Below are 21,408 nucleotides of genomic sequence, written 5' to 3' on the forward strand. Positions count from 1 at the left end.
ACGCTCCGTCACACTCAGCTGACTCTTACGTAAGCCACGTGATCCGCAGTGGGAGGCAGCTGCGCGAGGCGCATACCACACCTTGCCACGCGAGTTGCATAAACGCTGCACTCTCGGCTCTAACCTTCGATACTCGTAGACTGGAGAAGTACAGCTTACTACGTTACACTTTTCCTGAAACGAATTACTACCTCAGTTACTAATACTACACTCCAAGTCATTTGAATTGCAACGCCGGCAGGAAAGCAAATTACCAAGTTTTACTTATAGTATAATGGGAAAAATACCGAATTAAACTTGTAGATGATTTTCGGGTAGTCAGAGCGCAAAATGTGGTATACGCAGCTGCCACCTCTCACAGAATTATGATTTTTTTGAAGAACGAAAGTCTACTTTATAAAAATCGACATGGGTCCTGGAGAGATCCTCCGAAACTCAGCTCGCTCTGTTCCTCCGTGAGATCCATAGCGCTATGGGCAACGGCGCTCAGGTAGATGCCATGGTTCAAATGGCTCTGAGCACTATGGGACTTAACATTTGAGGTCATCAGTCCCCTAGAACTTAGAACTACTTAAACCTAACTAACCTAAGGACATCACACACATCCATGACCGAGGCAGGATTCGAACCTACGACCGTAGAAGCAGCGCGGTTCCGGACTGAAGCGCCTAGAACCGCTCGGTCACCGCGGCCGGCGGTAGATGCCATGTTGCTTGACTTTAGTAAGGCATCTGCCATCTTCCAGCTCTGCCTTTACTGAAAAAAGTACGAGCTTACCGGGCATCGGATCAGATTTGCGACTGGATTCAAGACTTCCTTGCAGATAGAACTCAGCACATCCCTCTTAATGGAACAAAATCGACAGATGTAAAGGTAATTATCGGAGTACCCTAAGGAAGCGTGGCAGGACCGTTACTGTTTACAATGTATGCACAGGATCTAGTGGAAAGGGTCGGAATCCCTTAAGGCTGTTCCCAGATGATGCGATTGTCTATAAGAAAGTGGCAACACCAGAAGAGAGTATAGATTTGTAGAATGAGCTACAGAGGAGTGATGAATAGTGTAGGTTTTGATAGTGGGTCCTCGACGAAAATAAATGCAATGTATCACGCATAAAGAGGAAAATAAATTCGCTACTGTAGAGTAAAAATACTGATAACAAGTTAGTGGGGACAACATATATCGTAAAATATCTAGGAGTAAGTATCAACAGCGACGTTTAATGGAACGACTACGTAAAACAGATAGCAGGAAAAGTAGATATCAGACTGAGATTCATTGATGTCTTTAAGGAAATGTAACTCATCCACGAAATAAGTGGCTTACAAAACGCTTATTTAACTAATTCCTGAGTACTTTTCATTATTATGGGACCCTTACCAAGTAGTACTGGTAGAAGAGAAAAGATCCAACGAAGAACGGTGCGTTTATCCTCGGGATGATTTATTCCGCGCGAGGACGTCACAAAGACGCTGAATAAACTGCAGTGGCAGACGCTACAAGAGAGGAGTTGTGCGTCACGGAGAGGTTTACGACTGAAATTTCGAGTGAGCACTTTCCCGTAAGAGTCGGTCAGCATATCACATCTTCCCAGATGATGATGATGAGGTCCCGTACTCCGAGGAGCATAGGGAACGATGCGGAAGGCCCGCACCGCCGACTAGGCAAGGCCGTAGCGGAGGTGGTTTGCCATTGCCTTCCTCCGACCGTAGTGGGGATGAATGATGATGATGAAGACGACACAACAACACCCAGTCATCTCGAGGCAGGGAAAATCACTGACCCCGCCAGGAATCGAACCCGGGACCCCGTGCGCGGGAAGCGAGAACGCTACCGGAAGACCACAAGCTGCGGACTTCCCAGATACACCCCACAAAATGATCACGACGAGAAAATTTGAGAAATTAGAGTTAATGTTGAGGCTGACCGAAAGTCATTAGTCCCACGCGCCATTCTCCGGTGGAACAGGGAAGGGGGTATCATTACAGTGTCACCAGAAGTACCCTCCATCACACACCGTTAGGTGGCTTGCGAAGGATAATGCAGATGTACATGTAAATATAATGACGATAATCCAGCTAAGCATGAAGTCGAAGACGCAGTACGTTCTTTCATGCTGCTTCAGTTCTATGTCAAAGACCATCAGTCGTAGTGGCTGGCAAGCCGCTGTTCAAAATGGTTCAAATGGCTCTGAGCACTATGGGACTTAACTTCTGAGGTCATCAGTCGCCTAGAGCTTAGAACTAATTAAACCTAACTAACCTAAGGACATCACACACATCCATACCCGAGGCAGGATTCGAACCTGCGACCATAGCGGTCGCTCGGTTTCAGACTGTAGCGCCTAGAACCATCGGCCACTCCGGCCGGCCAAGCCGCTGTATGGAGCATGTTGTGGCCAGCGCAACAATCGAACACACTCTGAACTGAGGCAGGTCAAGACAGTCAGGTCTACATGCGTTGTTGCCTTATCTTGTTGCTAGATAACGTCACGGAGATCTTGAAGACAGAGCACAGTCACCGGCGTTAACACGTCAGAAGTGTAACACCTTCAGTACCAATTATATCTACACGTGGGAAAAACGGGCCCTTAAATCTTTGTGTGCGATCTCTGATGTCTCTTATTTCATCATGACAATAATGTCTTCCTGTGTAGGTGGGCCCCAACAGAACATTTTCGCAATCGGAGGAGAAAGTTCGTGATTGAAATTTCTCAAGGAGGTCCTACCGCAAAAAAACGCCTTTGTTTTAATGATAGCCACCACAACTCGCTTGTCATATCCGTGACGCTCTCTTCCCTATTTCGCGGTATTACAAAACGAGCTGCCCTTCTCTGAACTCTTTCGACGTCCTCCGCCAATCCTATCTGCGCGGTGCCCCAGTGTTTAGCACAATGGATTCGCATTCGGGAGGACGACTGTTCAATCCCTCGTCCAGCCGTCCTGATTTAGGTTCTCCGTGATTTTCAGACAAATGCCGCGATCGTTTCTTTGAAAGGGCAGGGCCGACTTCTTTCCCCCTCCTCCCCAAATCGGATGGGACAGATGACTTCGCTGTTTGGTCCCCTCCCCCAAATCGACCAACCAACCGTGTAGCAATACTTCAGAGGTGTGCAGAGAAGCGTAGAGTAGTCAATCTTATTAGTAGCTCGTTTGTGTATAATAAGTGTTCTGCCAACAAATCGCAGTCTTTGGTTAGCTTTATCCACATTATCTGTGATCGTTCCAGTTTATGTTACATATAATAGTAATCCCTAAGTATTTAGTTGAATTCACAGCCTTTACGTTTGTGTGATTTATGAATGTTTCTCTTAGCTTAGGTTCGTTAATGTGCTTATAACTAAGCCACATGATAAATAAATAAACAGTGTGGCACTCTTTTGACTGTAAACTAACGCTATAAGATGTTTCTCCAAAGACGATCGACTCTTCGGTAATGGCAGAGCATTTTATTATAGGTGTTTATGAAAAAGGGACAGTTCCTGCACAAACTCGCGGGAAATTAGGCGTCGAACTGTTTCGAGCAATGGAAGAAACGAATGAAGAGGTGTGTGGACTGAAAGACTGAAGGTGAGCAGCAATAATAAACATAATTGGCAAGAATACGTACCTCGTACACGACATTTTGATGCTGTGAACAAGAATGCGTCTAATAATTACCTTTGTGTCAGATTTTACTTACACATAGTAATTACAGTAAAAATAGAGTGTGGCATTTGCAGATTAATAGTAAGTAAACGGACTAGATGTAACACTTGTGCCGGCCGAAGTGGCCGAGCGGTTCTAGGCGCTACAGTCTGGAACCGCGCGACCGCTACGGTCGCAGGTTCGAATCCTGCCTCGGGCATGGTTGTGTGTGATGTCCTTAGGTTAGTTAGGTTTAAGTAGTTCTAAATTCTAGGGGACTGATGACCTCAGAAGTTAAGTCCCATAGTGCTCAGAGCCATTTGAACCATTTTGTAACACTTGTAGGAATTTGTGATTTTTCAGTTTGTAGCACATTGCTGGGCATTAAAACTGCAATATCACAAAAGCGGCACGAAATAACCATGGAACTGGTATGACTTCATGGTTGGGTATGCCATTAACTAGCATTTCAGCCCATTAGTAAGCAGGAATAACGACATCTACGTTCTGTATACAGGGTGGTCCATCGATCGTGACCGTGTGCTTATAACTAAGCCACACGACAAATAAATAAATAAACAGAGTGGCACTCTTTTGACTGAAAACTAACGCTATAACATGTTTCTCCAAAGACGATCTACAGTAATGGCATGGCATTTTATTATAGGTGTTTGTCAAAAACGGGAAAGTTCCTGCGCAAACTCACGAAATAAGCGTCAAACGAAAAAAACTACAAAGAACGAAACTCGTCTAGCTTGAAGCGGGAAATCAGATGGCGCTATGGTTGGCCCGCTAGATGGCGCTGCCTTAGGTCAAACAGATATCAACTGCGTTTTTTTAAATAGGAGCCCCCATTTCTATTACATACTCGTGTAGTACGTAAAGAAATATGAATGTTTTAATTGGACCACTTTTTTCGCTTTGTGATAGATGGCGCTGTAATAGTCACAAACATATGGCTCATAATTATAGACGATCAGTTGGTAACAGGTAGGTTTTTAAATTAAAATACAGAACGTAGGTACATTTGAACATTTTATTTCGGTTGTTCCAATGTGATACATGTAGCTTTGTGAACTTATCATTTCTGAGAACGCATGCTGTTACAGCGTGATTACCTGTAAATACCACATTAATGCGGTAAATGCTCAAAATGATGTCCGTCAACCTCAATGCATTTGGCAATACGTGTAACGACATTCCTCTCAACAGCGAGTAGTTCGCCTTCCGTAATGTTCGCTCATGCATTGACAATGCGCTGACGCATGTTGTCAGGCGTTGTCGGTGGATCACGATAGCAAATATCCTTCAACTTTCCCCACAGAAAGAAATCCGGGGACGTCAGATCCGGTGAACGGGCGGGCCATGGTATGGTGGTTCGACGACCAATCCATCTGTCACGAAATATGCTATTCAATACCGCTTCAACCGCCGGACATCCATCATGTTGGAAGTACATCGCCTTTCTGTCATGCAGTGAAACATCTTGTAGTAACATCGGTAGAACACTACGTAGGAAATCAGCATACAAGGCACCATTTAGATTGCCATCGATAAAATGGGGACCAATTATCCTTCCTCCAATAATGTCGCACCATACATTAACCCGCCACGGTCGCTGATGTTCCAGACTGCATTCGTTATATGGACCACGTATTAATGTAACTACCACTCGTACTGAGGATGTCTTCACATTGTCCCGTGTACTCTCTTAGTCTGGAGGATATTGCTGGACTGTCTGCCTTTCTGCTCCACAGTCGCACTTCGGAGAAGTGTTTTGTTTCCATTATTATACAATAAGCCCGCACATTTGACATGTTCGGCTCTAAACCAGTTTAGATTTAACACGGATATTCTCGGGAGGTCAAAATCAGTGGGTTTTCCAGAGATGTATCGGAATTTCTTGAAATCCGCAATTATCGTATCTTCAGAGGCAGTCCAGTATTGCTCAATGTCAAAGTTGTCACTTTCAATGCATATGCCTTCACACATGACGGTTCTCTAGAGCGGAGACGTTCAATATTTATGTACCCAGAGAACGAATGAAAGTCGATTGTTTTGAATTTTTCCGAATTCTTTAAGAAGTGCATCTTGTCTTCTTAAGTTGCGGTGGAGGTATATGACTTAGAACTCGTACCCGGAAGGCGGGAGAAATTTTAATCGTGCCCTAAATCATTCGCATTGTATAATTTCCAGTAGTTGCACGTCTATTTTCTTTCTGGGGGGTACTGTTAAGCCAGATGGGACAGCAGTATTCTACTGCTGAATAAACAAGAGTTAAAGCTGTTGCTGGTAGATGGAATGCCACATGGTTTCTATGTAATGTCATTCCTCGTACAGAGTTTTGAAGATGTCTTTGACAGGTGTTCCTTATAGCTTAACGTACTGTCTAAAGCAAGTTCTTCCAACTTAGGAGTTTCATTGTGAGTTGAAGGGCCGGCCGGAGTGGCCGTGCGGTTCTGGGCGCTACAGTCTGGAGCCGAGCGACCGCTACGGTCGCAGGTTCGAATCCTGCCTAGGGCATGGATGTGTGTGATGTCCTTAGGTTAGTTAGGTTTAATTAGTTCTAAGTTCTAGGCGACTGATGACCTCAGAAGTTAAGTCGCATAGTGCTCAGAGCCATTTGAACCATTTGAGTTGAAGGAAATTCTAAGTTCCTTAATAACGGAAGCAGTTTCGTTTCTTCCGCGTGTGTTTGTTCACACTGCCACCTCTCCAAACATGGAATCATTTTTTAATTCCCTGTACAAAAGAACTAGAAGAAGCAGGAACGTCTCTCGCGATGCAGAAGATCCACTGAAAGCCGCTGTTGAGTCGGTTATTTAGCAGAGTGGAGAGGGACAGACCCCCTGCCTTGGGGATCGATGAAGACTTAATAGTGCCTCCAGCGCACGAGGGAAACCTAACGGTCATCCTCTGCACAGTTTGGTATGGCAAAATGTCTTGTTGAGAGACGTTATCTTGTACGTCCCAGAATGTGGTCCTGTGTTAGGAAGATAAGCGTGAGAATTGTGGTGTGCCTGACGAACTGGTAATGTGCTCCAAGGCCACTCAGACAGTACAGTTTCCCTGAAAGTTGCAAGGAACTGTAACCGCTTGAAACTTTCATTTCTTGCCCACAATATTTTTAGTTTATAAAGTCGCGTCTTTGTTTTGCAATGTTTCGACATTTTATACTACGGCCAGGTTCAATTATTTGAATCAAGCTGGAGTATGTTTTTATCTTTGGGTACTACGAAGTCACCAGCCAACAGGAAACGTTCGCCTGTGTTGAGTCACGAAACAATATAATTCGAATCGGCTCACGCCATTCTGGCCCGTGTTCTATTCGATACTGTTCTCGTCTGTGCTGCGCGGTCCTGCTTTCTGACCGAGCGAGGTGGCGCAGTGGTTAGCACACTGGACTCGCATTCGGGAGGACGACGGTTCAATCCCGCGTCCAGCCATCCTGATTTAGGTTTTCCGTGATTTCGTTAAATCGCTCCAGGCAAATGCCGCGATGGTTCCTTTGAAAGGGCACGGCCGACTTCCTTCCCCGTCCTTCCCTAAACCGATGAGACCGATGACCTCGCAGTTTGGTCTATTCCCCCAAAACAACCCCCAACCCCCCTGCTTTCTGCTTTTGTCTGGTGTGTTTGTGGGCGACACAAGCTGGTTCAGCGTGCTTGAATGTTACAGATCCTGAGTGAGATCTTTATAATTATTTGGCGTGCATGATAGGCGATATTCATGCAGTTTCAGTTGGGCGTTCTAAATACAAGCACATTTTATCTTGCGATCATTTCGCGTACAGAACTTGTAGTGACTTGTAACGTTGAATGGTATCCTTACGCGTGGTGACTCGAGGCTCATGGACTGCTTACTTTTCGTGAAATGGAAACTGGATCGAGTAATATCTTTTCCGTCCGTTGTGCTGTAAATAAATACTTATCGTTCTTTCTTGCATTCTAAATGGTTTATTGTCTAGCTGGAAGTTGTGTCTTGAGAACACGTAATTTCGTTATCTTTTTTCTAGAATCTTTCTTCATATGGTATTACTTAAGAACTGATGAAGTCTTTATGATTTATTTACTTGTTTTTTTTTAACAATATACAAATTTCTTTCCTCTGCATTATTTCGATCAACCGTAAGTCATTTCTGTATTACGTAAAATAGTTCCATGCTGCCATACCGCCATCTTGTGATAACCTGTTGCTGTAGACTTTGCCATATCAGTGAACAGTTATGGTACGATTAATTAAATGATTCAGTCCTACGTTACTACAGCTACACATTAATAATAAGTATTAGGCTTTCTGAATTACCAAATTATAGATGTAGAAAGGCAGGTCACTGGACACTATGCTGGAATGGTGATAACTTCAGAATACTACACACTGTGGTTTTATATATTAGTGAGATACTTCATGGAACATAAGACAGCAAAGGTCTGTCTATTTTCAGTTGTATGTGAAGATTTCATTCTCAGATTGCGTCACGATCTCTTTGGTTTAATGAAGCAACTGACTAATAGTTCTTTCGAGTATAAATTCAGTGATTACAGCTACGAGGAAACAGCCTCATTGATACAAGTTGACAGTGTACACATTATGCAACTTTTCTAAAGGTCTTTTGATGAGTGATTGTCTACAATTTGATGACGGAATACGCGGCTATGCATTTTCACTATCGTTGCACTTGTATTAAGTAAATGTATGTGTGTGTGTGTGTGTGTGTGTGGCTACTTCATTAATCATTCGTGATGATAATATTTTCAGTAGAATACGGGGGCATAAATTTTCCTAAAACGGCAGATTTTAATATATCAGGGCTTCATTTAACTGCTCATGTTAGTAGTTGCACAGCGCACCCCGCTTACAAGCTTTGATACACGGATTAGTGTTGTTTGTTCCACATATTGTCTGATCAAATATTTGACAGCAACAAATGTTTGAGCAGATTATTTTGAGAAGGCGATGACTTACAGTTTTAAATATTTTTGAAACAAACGATGGTCCATGCTGTAATTAGGCACAAAGATCACAAACCGAAAAGACACATACCCAAAAAGCATACGTCATATAACCTATGATTACGAAGAATGACCTTCATTAATAGTCATGTGTTCAACCATTATCACTTGTATCTGTATGAACGTGATAAAGTAACTCTAAGAAAACTATAGAATATAGAAAAATACCAGATTTATATATCGGGTAATACGGTATCAGTCCGAAGCACATGCAATATGTCACTTCCGTCTGGCTTTGTGCCATGAGGGACCCCTTCTTCAGTTGTCGTCCATCTTCCTATGTGCTGAGCTCCAGCACGCCACGCTTTTAGGCCAGTTTGCTGTGGTAATTGTACAAGTTCCTCAGTCTGCAACGAAACCCTTTCTCGATTTCAATTGTGAATGAGTTCATGCTGCTGCTGCTGCTTGGATCCTCACATTTTCGTCTATTAATGTCTCGTCGAAAGTCAGGAGGGATGATTTCAGCGACACAATATCGCTTCTCCAGATGAATGGGCCGTAGACAGCCTGTAATGATTCGACTCCATAGTTCAAAATTTACAAGACAACATGAAGTGAATATTAAGCTGTGAAATGGGAAGGAAAGAGTGCACTGGTGCTCAATACCAACCTCACTGTTTATCAAGCATCAGTTGATAGCGTGCAAGACGTGGCATCTTGACGTGTTGTGCTAACTGTGGAGCGCATTTGTCCACGAGGTCCTCTGAGATCGACACGGACGTTACGTGTTGCCTACCCCAACAAACCTACAAAAGTCATCCTGCTAGATCCTATTTAAAAACTGGCCAAACAGTAGACTTTCAGGCTATGCACCATAAACGATCGTTCCTTGAAAAATCTGTGTGTCTCAACTGCGAGTTCTGAGAGAACTCTCCTGAGATGTTAGTTTGCCACTACCTGACTGATTCTAACCGCCAGTTGCCTCCCAGGAATGTATCCTCTGTGGTTGCCAGTTATCATATGCTAATATGCTACAATACAATGTAAACATCGCACTATACACTATAGTTATGGCATTTCTATTCGAATTCGAACCAGAAATCGCGCTAAAACTACGCCATTTCTCTTGGAATGCATGCTGGTAAGCAAATAAAGCGTAGGAAAACATGTTTTGTAGTGCTCTCTCCGCAGTAACTAGAAACAAGCTGTTGGTTGGCTGCTTTGCAAATCAACTCAGAAAAGGGACGCAGTTGTCTGTTTCCGACTGGACTTGCTCTGACGTGACGTCATCCATTTCGGGACATTGAATGATACGTTCCTCACAGCACCAGGTCAGCGTGTTTGGTCAAAGGGATAGCCCCCTCTGTAATAAAAAAACTGAGCGACGGATTCAACGACGAACTTCAAGGGGTGTCACGTGACGTCCGCCCAGATCAAATGAAGAGAACAGTGAGGGGAAAAAAGTGGTCCCGTATACTGACTGGCAGTTTGCAGGCTCGAGTTCGATTGCTGCTGCTACCTTTTCTTTCATTTTATTTTATTCCTCGCAATATTAAATTATTAATTATAAACTTTGAATACATTTAAACAATGTAGTTTATATACATAAAATTAATGCATTGAATTTAGTTACGATTACAACCTTTGACGGTAAAAAAAGCGAGTAGCGAGTGTACGAGTAAGTTTAGTATGAAAGTGTTATCTGCAGACGATCTGCTGAAGAGGCCCTTCTCCATTAGATCTCTGAAGGAAAAAGTGAGATCTGAAGAGTTAGGTAGATATACTCGAAAAGTAAATCTAATAACAAGAGGGCACGGAATGAGGCTCACCGATTTGTCTCAAGCTATGTCAGTAGAAACAGGTAGATACCCCTTTTAACTTCATAGAATATTTCGTCTGAATAGGCCGTGGGGAAAGCTGCAACACTCTAAAAAAATTTACGCATAGGTTATGATGGAGATTCGAGCGAAATGTTACATATTGGCTCGATAGCACAGTGCACCGACTAGCAATTTGTTGGCTGAGGGCCGAATCCTGCTATTATCATAAGCTTTTTTTTCTTTTATTCCTCGCAGTGTTAAACTCTTCATAAATAACATTTATAGATATTTAAACTTTTCAGTTTGTATATGTAAAATTAATCTATTCAATTTACCCTCGTAGGATAAAACGCTATAGGCCACCACATTGCAGCACGTTAGTAAAACGCCACTGGTATCCCTACACATCTTCAAACCAAGGAGCTTGTCTAACGGCCAACATCATCTTGGTAACTACTAATAATTTTAGTTTGAAAGATTTTGCTTCAACCCATTGCGGACGACAATCGTACCAGTACGGCAGCCTACGACCGTTGGGTAAATGCGCGCTGTTCTGTCATGTGTAACTGCCGCCGCATCGGTACCGATGCGCCATTCTGTGACTGAACAGTGCTGAAATCTGTTGCGGACATCTGTAACTACTTGCGTTTTCTGGAGGCCTTATATACATTCAATCTGTGGGAACTAAATTCGATACTTTCACTTGAGTTTTCGCGTTTGGTGAAAATGAAGCGTTCGAAAGATTTGAGTGGCGGTGAAATTAGAGAAATACTGTTAAATGAAGACTAAGCTGCGGAATGTGGTAGTGATTTCGAAGGCCACGAAGACTGCGGGGTGTTGTCAAGATAAAGTAAAGATTCATCGAGTGACGTTGCAATTATTCACGAACCGGGGCCCTTCACGGGTGAGAAAGAAGGAAAAAGCCGGAAACAGTGGGTACACATGGCTGACAGACGGAGCTTGTTTACATCTCATAATTACGTTTTTCTAACGATAGTTCTGGAGTGATTCTTCACTGTGGACTAAGTGAGGAACCTAGTGAAAGTTAAGCAATTGGACAAGCAATTGATGGGACGCATTGCCAGTGAAACAAACAGCTTATATAAAGCAATGAATGGGCGATGTCAAGAATCATCCGGGGCCATACAGTGGACAGATGCAAGTACAGACGAGATGTATCAGTTTTTAGCAGTATGCATGCTGATGGCTCACGTAAAGAAAGACAAAATGAAGGACTTTCTTTTAGAAAGTAATGCCTAGGTATTCTTTTTCTACATTTTTTCGAATGTTACATTTTAATGATGCAGGCGTTTAGGGAGACGCTGAGAGGGCGAGCAGGCTTTATAATATGAAGTGCGTTGTGAATTTTTTTGAGTCCAGTTCAATTCTAAATCCATTCAGAGATTTGTGCATCGACGTGTCTCTAATTCCGTGGGAACACAGACGTGTTTTCAAACAGTATATGCCAAGCAAAAGGCACAGATTTGGAATAAAACTGTTTATATCGTGAGATGTTAAAACTAGATTTATCTTAGATATTACAGTGCACACAGGAAGAGGAACAGAAATTGAATATAGATCTGGGCTTGTTGTTAATGCACTAATTTAACTGCTCTGTTGAAACTTCATCTCAACAAACATATTTACGCTTCCATGTAATACGTATCAAGTAATTAAATACAACAAAATGAATTGATGAGGAAATAGCAAGCCAACAGATTGCTTTATTTCAAAATCCTATGTAATTCAACAATCACAAAGTTACTCAGTAAAGAGAAGCAGGCGAATGTATAAAAACCTAGTCTTCAACGAATTAAAATGAAACCAGTCCTATATTACTGCTGCACAGAGGGAATGACATTAAGTAATTTCCGTCTCACTCTCGTCTCGAGGTAGAGCACAATAGCCGCAGGTTTTTTTTTTTTTGTTTTTTTTTTTTTTAGGTTACAGCTTAATTCCCTAATAAAACAAACGTAACATCACATGTTCTTTGTTGAACAACACGTATGACCGCACAATCTAACTCATTTATGATATAGGAACAGTTTTGAAAACAGAACTTAAGTATCATAATAATTAAAATCAATGAAGCAACAGACTACAGCTATAAAAGTTAGCATACGTAAAGTTATTTCAAATTTTAAAATAGAGTTGCAGCATGGCATATTGCGGGCTAGGATAAATCCACCTTCAGACGGTATTTACAAAAGTATAAGCAATCTGAAGACAAATTTTCCACGTACTAAACCTGTCATAATGCACTGATATTTTAAGACGCTCAGCAATTTTATGGTTAGTGCCTTTTTTAAAGTCGAAATTCCTGCAATATTCTAAACGGCGTTTCAGTCACATTCCTTAACATTTCTGTTACAAAAAGATTAATTCATAGCAGAAAGAATCGGAGACCAATGATCAGAGGATGCCCTGCAATTGTTGTGCGGTGTATTCAAGGAGCGGAGACTTATATCCCAGTTTCGCTATATTGTTGCAGAACTGTCTTATGTCCTTGACTTACATCCCGGTAGTTTCTAAAACTTCAGGGCTTCTAATGAACGACATTTTTTCCGCAGCCTTACTAATACGCCATACTTACAACGATTCTTGGAAACGTAATTATTGCTATTAGGTAGGAGACTTAGGTTTGCAGGAATCGTGAAGTAGTTTTCAGGAGAGGCGTGAGGTATGCTTGGGTGTTTCCACTGAAACAACTACCCTTGGATGGCAGCGTTTCTGTTTAGAGACCTGGTTAGTCTCACAGTTTAAAACCTATCAGCAAATTCCAGTTTTTGCTTAGTTTTGCTTTACCCTTGCCCTGCACACAAAATCTCTTTCCCCATAATCCACTATGCACGTTTTAATTAGTTTGCCTTGTTCCATTGAATTAAATTGTCCTCGGATTTTGTGTTACATTTATATTTATGATTCAGACACCTCCTGAATTTGCACTGATACTACAGTTGTTTGTGGACAGTTTCGAAAGTCATAAGCGAAACAAGTCTTGGATTGTGCTTTAACGGAGGGCGCGAATAATTCATTCCGCATACATTTCACAATCTAAGTACATTTTCTGTCATTTACTAGCTTTTTTTCGATAGAACATTCATGAACCTTTCGGATTCCTGGAACTCATCGTCCCTTAGTCCAAGTATATTTCGATACTCAGAAGATTTCAAGGAAGATCATTACGGTCCCTTGACTAAATATTTTTAGCGTCCAGTTTCCATATAAATTTGTCTCAGTTGAATGTAATAACTGTCGTTCTCTTTGACCTTGATATCCACATCAATAAAACAGAATCCGGAGCCAATCTATTTCTATACTGACATCTCCAAAACCAGCACTAAATTCCACATTCCACGTTTTCTGAAGTCTGGAGTATTAAAATTTCCGACAGAGACATATATCATGATAAAAGAATTTTTTGTAAGAGTTGAAGCACTACGTTTCTCCTCGCAGATGACAGGACCTTTATATTCCCTACTCTAAAAGTAGTTAAAAATTTTGCGAACTGCTTGACGGAAAACCGCATTGTATATAGAATTATGAAAGTGTTGGAAACGATATCTGTAGAAGGCAATGAATCTGTCGACCGCTCTTTGTCATCCTAAGTATGGATTACCGATATTTACTGTAAGAGACATATAGTAGTAATAATTTCGTGCTGTTCAATGACCGGAAGCAAGTCTTTTAAAAGAACGCCAATACGGCGACTAATGTGTCCAGAAACCACCCCAGTTATCCAACCGAGGAAAGGGGACCTGCCGTTTGACATGGAATCTGAACTACAAGTCGATCCTGGCAACTACTCACACCTCCGAGAGGCCAAGGCTAGATAAAAGGCAGAATAAAAATTTCGGCGGTCCTGCCGGTTTGCAGGCACATGCTTTACCACTGTAGCACCAGGTATGGTAGAGGTCGCAACGGGAAAGGGAAGAAACTACACGACACAAAGGCAAGAAGTAAGCAGTAATACACAGTCGGTCTCACATTTCGCGACATTCCACACACATTCGAGGTCTATACACCTCGCTCCTCTAATAGCCAGACTTGAATTAAGCTATGGATGTTTCCATAAAAATATTCACAAGCTGCACATCTTAGAGACATCTTTCTCCTCTTTTGGAGAAGAGGAGAATGCAGATCACCTCCACTTTGGGTGCCCTTAGAATACAAGCAAGTACTTTAAACCTTTTCCAAGAACCTGTGAAGCTTAGTCATCCGTTGCCAACCTACACGGTGACCTCGTTAGCAACAATGGACCATAGACTGTCCACCGCGATATACAGATTCGCTGTTGCCGCAAGTATCAGCATCTCTATATTATAAAACCAAAATATCACACATAGTGGATTATACAAAAGTGTTCGATAAAGTCTGAATTTACAATGCTTTTACTGAATTGACCTGTCTGTAACTAACTGTGTATCCGTATTCTAACAGTAATGATCTATCAAAAACTGTTTATTTTATGCAAAAATAAGCTGCCTATATGATCTAAGTTATAGGCTAATTAAAAAAATCATATGGCTCATCTAATTAAAACAGTATGCACATGTTCATGACACTTCCAACACCATCTATAGACATTCCAGAAAAAAAAAATGTAGTTTTTGTTACTCTTTATGCTGTCTCCATAGTTTTTTATTTACCTAGCTAAATGGTTCAAATGGCTCTGAGCAATATGGGACTTAACTTCTTAGGTCATCAGTCCCCTAGAACTTAGAACTACTTAAACCTAACTAACCTAAGGACATCACACACATCCATGCCCGAGGCAGGATTCGAACCTGCGACCGTAGCGGTCGTGCGGTTCCAGAATGTAGCGCCTAGAACCGCTCGGCCACATCGGCCGGCCTACATAGCTAACTACTGCGACAGTGGTTCAGGTTCGAGTCCTGGTGACCGCCATATGTTTAACCGGAGTACAGCTGTCTGAGAACAGGATTTATTAGCCACATAACACTAAAATATTGAAAGCTTTAGTAGGAATGGGAATAAATGAGTACCACGAATTGACAATGAGCTGCCACTTTAGTTCAGGTGAATCATTTCATTTGTCAGCTTCCAAAGCAGCACCACATCACCGTTTAAATATCTGTCACAAATTAAAATTTTACACCGGACCGGGACTGCAACTCAGGCCCTTGCATTTCACAAGTATTGTGCAGCAATTCGTTAAAGCGCTCAAAGATGACATAGACAACAAGACCGTGATGCCTTGAAAAATGTTCCGTTAATCTTACAATTCAGTAAATAGCAATTTGTGGTAATGCATTCACGTAATTATTGATACAGTAAAGTGATAACAAGTACAAATGAACAGCTTTCTCACAGTCTAAAGAAATTCGTCTCGTATGGATGAGATGTGACTTATCAAATACGCAAATAACCGAAGAGTACGTGCGGTCAATCAGTGTTCATATTTCTCGAAGAAGATTTTTTGTTCTGGTTGGAATTCCACGAATACTTCTATTCGTTCGCCGTTAAATGTGATTTTTACACGCTTATCAGAATCCTTTTTGTACTGTCGTCTTATTTCATCACTGTAGGATTTATATTATTCGATACTGACCAGTATTCTTTTATGGATAATGTGCTCTAATAACTTGTCACTACTCATTCAGAAGGGTTATTTATTGCTTTGGGACGTTTTTCATGTCTGGGGCAGTGAAACATCCTTGCTTGCCTGAAGCACCGACTCATAATTGTCATTTATTTCACTCGGTATTTCCAAGTTTATCACACATTCCTTTATTTTTTTTAAATTAAGCTTACCAACATTAAATTAGAAAGCAAATAATTTACTTTTAACGTCTTTTCATTAGGGTGCTGAATTTTGTTTCACATTCGCACAGCAACACGAAAGATTTACAAAAGTTACGAGCTGGAGAAGCGATTTCTGCTACCGTGAGTGAAGCAGAGGACGATGAAGGCGATTTTGGACAGCTCGAAGAAACAACGTGGTGGAATTTGAGGTTATTATAAAAACAAAATGAACAAAAGAAGCGTGTCCAGCCGAAAGCTTTGAACAGACAAAGCCAAACAGTACTATTATTTCACAAAGTAATTTCCTCTGATATCTCTGTAACGAATCTGTGGTGTAGGGAAAATACTTTGACGTTCCTCTATACTGTAACTTTTTACCTTTCTGGACCGTCAACCATGCTAACGTAATCCAGCAATACACAAACAGCAGTCCAAATCGTAAATGACAGTTTAAATTTCTTACCGCAACAGAATCTTGATTCGCGTGGGTGTGAGGGTCAATGTTCTTGGCACTTCCTGCTGGTCGAGAGCGCGTGACAGACAATAATTATCCCCGCCCCCAAGGTTATGTAACACGCCAGGCACGTGGTCATCCTACAATTATAATAAATATTTACGTTCAGAAACTGTGTTTTCAGAGCTACATTTTGCCATCCTGTAATATGCGCTCGAAACGCCGTAAAAGGTGGTCAAATCGACTTGTAAATGGAGCGATATTTTCCAATAGTCGGAACAAAACGAAAGCACTAGTCATACAAAATACAGAGCGCTAGACGTCGCAAAGTCTGTTCTGAACATCCAGATCTTAATTTACATTTACAGTTAAGCAATTAGTAACAGATATCACATTTAAAAGTCCAGCAAACAGCGGAATGCGTCCTTTCAGATGCACCGTTGACAGAATTACGTAAACTTTTCCTGTATCTTTCGACGCATCTGACAACTGAAACTGCATATGTAATACAACTGCCACAGTAGTTTCTGAGTACGGTATCGCAGCCTACAGAAGATACAGACAGTGTTTTGATATACTGTGCAAGCGACTATGCGACGCCAAGTTACCTGTTGTGCACAAATTCCTCACAGCAGCTCACGCAACCCGCGACGCGCGGCTAGCCGCAGCCAGATGAAGCCCGCGGTCGGCAAGGCGCTTAGAAAGACAGTCCACTCTGCAGCAGCTGAGGTAGTGCATCGTTCGACATCTTTGACCAGCTCAGTTACAGCGCTGTTCTCATGCGCTGCCAGCAGTTACTTGGCCAGCGACTCGTATGAAACGACCGGTTCTCGCGCAGACTGCTGCCCACGCGACAACGATATCACACCTGTTGTCTACACGTTCGCTAAAAGACCTTCAACGCCATATTACGCACGTAAAATTTCCAGGTCTTGAAACAACGGTTCAGTTCGCCGATACAATGTTAATACTGATTATGTCCTTTGCTTGTCTAATACAATGGACCTATAAGACGTCCTCACAGGTTTCTGCAATGAAAGGCAATTAGTGTTCCAAAATTATTAACATGTATTTCTCTGTTGATATACAAACCTGCAGCAATAGTGGAGAACGGCTAATGTGTCAATTTCCGATTAAGAATAATTGGACGGAAACGACTGAGAGCCAAATGTGTTATTGGATAACTGTTCGAGAAACTGCGAATCATTGTCTGTACGATGTAGTAAATTGATTTTCAGTGCTAGTCATTACAATTGAAACATCATGATGGCAACATGCTAACAAGCATCAAATTGAAGTGAACTGTATACATCGATATTTATTTGCCATGACATATAACGCTTGTCGCCTATGACAAATCGTGTTAGCTACTAAATGAAAAAGAAACGTAGTCTATGCCAAAATTTCATTGTACTTTCTCTGTTCTTGCGTAAATTGCGGCATGAAATATTAGTGATCTATTCCAAGATATAAACAAATGAAGTTAAAACTTCGTCTAGTCTAATCGTATTTCTTGTCTCTAATAAGTCCGTAGTACTAGTAGACTTAGATGCGTACGTCCAGAGCAGACACAGACGAATTCCTCTAGCTAATTAAATCGTCCAACGCTGCTTCCCTGACGCGCAAAAAATTCTAATCTACGTTAACTATTGCTACCTAATACCCAATATCTACTAATCTAATAACCCTCATAAAATCGGACTCACAATCTGATCTGTGCATTATGTTTATTTATTGCTAATTTAACCTCACCAGATGGGGGCACTAAGGGTCTCTTTTACATTTGACGGGAGCGACACGCACTAAAGATATTCCAACCTTCCCAATAACAATAATGATACTAATAATAACAAAAAATAAAAATAGTAGTAGTAATAGTAGTTAAGGACATTTAGATTGATATGGATTACTTTAGCACATTTGAAGCCATGTTCACTATTATCAGAAGCTGAATGGATACAGTAAAAGGAGAAGATTGAAACAACAGTGACAGAGGTTTTACTCCAATTTATAAATGTAGCACTGCAGTCGTACTTCGTTTTGTATTCTGACCGTTAAGGCAGATTTTTTAAAATCAACTCTTAGATATCTGAGTAGCAAATCGTGGAACCTGCACAAGAAACGGTACGGGTATCTCGTTCTCCACATCATTCTCATGTTTCTTCCTTGGTGTGGCACTACATAAAATTGCATTTCCAGTGGCGCACAATTTGCGGAATAAAATATGGTTATATCATTGTTGGTGCATGCATGGAGGGTCAAAACAGAGAAGCACTTTCTGTTTATCCACATACCTGGCACGTCTCAATAGATTTCTGTTAACCATCCAAACTGTTTAGTAAACTGATGTAGTTTTGGTCTCTTTTATGGTACTCAGCTGGCTTATCGGTAACTGCTTTTACAGGGAATCACTAAGTCTTTTACCACTATGTTCTATTCGTGCGATAACTTACGAGTATATACACCCACAGAATCAGTCGATGTTTTTGTGTTATTGTTCTGACATTTCACGTGGTCCCCCGTCTTTTCCGAGATCTTGAGCTGTCCCATTCCTTATTGACGGTCCCTGTTCCTTTGCTGGCGCAATTCTTCCTCTGGGTTTCCATAACTTAATGATTTTGTCCCTCGACGTGCACCTTTCTTCGTCCGTTGTTCAGGATGTTCAACGAGGAATGGTGAATATTCAGGGATATGAAAGGAACGACGTGTCGAGGCAAAAAGTTTAGTAAATATGAGCTCTAAAATGCATAACTTAGGAGCTATGAGCACTTCTCCATCTCCAGTCATGTGAAACAAACCTCTTCCATTACAGGCTCTTCGCTTTTCATATTTTGAGCGGTGCCAATACAAGAAAAGAAAAGTATAGTAAACATGGGCTCCAAAGAGCATACCTTACGAACTATGAGCAGTTGTTCATCTTCGCTACTGTGGAACATATCTATTGCACTGAATAATTGCTGATAGCTCTTAAGACTTGCATCTTACAGCCCATGTTTACTACACTTTTTAGCTTCAAATGATCCTTCCTGTCATATTCCTGATTACTGACAATTTCTCCGGGGACACCCTGAGTATCTTTGAATCAACCAGTTACTGACAGTGTGTTCTGGCAACCTAATTTGTTCACAGTCACATATATGATTGTTTTTGCTTTTTAATCCTTTTCAAAAATTATTTGAATGCGCAGTGTCTGCTTCTTCGAAAGAACGGAAGGGGGATCACTGCTATCAGCTGCAGTGGGATATTTCGCGGAATCAGCGGTGACGAGTGAAAAAGTGTACCGGACCGGAATTCGAACCTGGGATCTCCTACTTAGTAGGCAGGTGCAGTGGTCCCTGTGCCATCCGGGACGCAGCGTTATCGCAACCACAAAGACTATCTCGGTACGCCTCACGGCCGAGCTACACTCCCATCGAACGCCACCTATCCTCAGTCCCTGTCCATTATACTCCTGTTCTCTAATTTAGAGACTCCCACAGGAGATCGGACGTGTTTAAGCTTTAGCACTGAAGACAGTGGAACCTGGCTGGGCAATAGTTCCACTTTCTTCAGTGCGAATGCACAAATACGTCCAGCCTCGTGTGGGAATCTCTGATTAGCGAACATGAGTGTAATGGACTGTGGATAGGTGGCGCTCGATGTGTGTGTGGATCGGCCGTAAGGCTTACCGAGATTGTCCGCGTAGTTGCGATAACGCTGTTTCGCGGATGGCGCAGAGGTTACCGCACCTGCCTACTAAGCAGGAGATCCCGGGTTCGAATCCCGGTCCGGTACACATTTTCGCTTGTCGCCGCTGATTCCGCTTAATGTGCCGCTGCAGCTGGTAGCGGTGATCTCCCTTTAATTTACATATAGTTTTTCAAATATATTTCCGGATCCAGAAATAACTGTATTAACCCCAGGATGTATAGGCATCGCCCCTCAATCGATGGGGAAAAAAACACATACACCCAATGCACCGCGAAGGAAGTATCTGAATGGGGGAACAGGACAGAAATCGGTAGATGTAATGCACACGCACAGACAAAAAATGATTACAGTTTCAGAAGAACTGGGCGATTAATTCAAGAAAAAGGGCTTCACAAATTGAGCAAGTCAGCGACCCAAATTCTGTCCAATTGGCGCATTAGATCGTCAAAAACCCGAGATGGTTGGAGAGTCCTGCCTGTACTGCTACAACAGATCTCAATTTGGGAGAGATCGGGCGACCTTGCTGGCCAACACAGGGTTTGGCAAGCACGAAGACAGGCAGTAGGAACTCGCGCCGTGTGCGGACGGGCATTATCTTGCTGAAATGTAGGCCCAGGATGGCTTCTGGGAAGGGAGAAAAAAACAGGGGCCTATAGTAACGTCGACATACCTCTGTGCTGTAAGAGCGCTGCAGATGACAAACTAAAGCGATCTTGCTATGAAATGAAATTGCACCCCAGACCATCATCACCCCTCGTTGTCGAACCATACGACGGGCGACAGTTAGGTTGGTATACCACTAATGTCAGGGGAGCTCCATACACGTCTCCGGTCTGGAATCTCATTGACTGGAGTAGAATTATCTTCAGCGGTGAGTCCCACTTTTAAATGAGCCCCAATCAAAAGCAAGATGTGTCTGGAGACGTCCCTTTCAGTGAAGGGATACCAACCTACCTGTCGCTCCCCTTACCGTTCAACAACCAGGACTGATGGTCTGGAGTGCAATTTCTTCCACAGCAGGACCCCTTTGGTTGTCAACCGTGACACCCTTACAGCACAGCGGTATACCGATGATATTCTGCGCCTTGCTTTGTTGCGCT

At 42.2% G+C, this 21,408-nt stretch overlaps 1 protein-coding gene and 1 non-coding gene across 2 annotated transcripts in view; one reads left to right on the plus strand and one right to left on the minus strand.

Moving 5' to 3' along the window:
- Nucleotides 1-17,275, minus strand: part of LOC124711817 (amino acid transporter AVT1B) — a 217,907-nt gene extending 200,632 nt beyond the window's left edge. The window contains exon 1 of the mRNA XM_047242044.1: nucleotides 17,227-17,275. The gene's annotated coding sequence lies outside the window, so the exon portion shown is untranslated. The remainder of the gene's footprint in view (nucleotides 1-17,226) is intronic.
- A 3,046-nt stretch (nucleotides 17,276-20,321) lies between these two features.
- On the plus strand, nucleotides 20,322-20,393 carry Trnas-acu. The gene has a single exon. It is a non-coding gene; the product is annotated as a tRNA-Ser (tRNA).
- The last annotated feature ends 1,015 nt before the right edge of the window (nucleotides 20,394-21,408 follow it).

The sequence above is a fragment of the Schistocerca piceifrons genome, chromosome 8 (genome assembly GCF_021461385.2).
Source record: "Schistocerca piceifrons isolate TAMUIC-IGC-003096 chromosome 8, iqSchPice1.1, whole genome shotgun sequence".
NCBI classification, from domain to species: Eukaryota; Metazoa; Arthropoda; class Insecta; order Orthoptera; family Acrididae; genus Schistocerca; species Schistocerca piceifrons.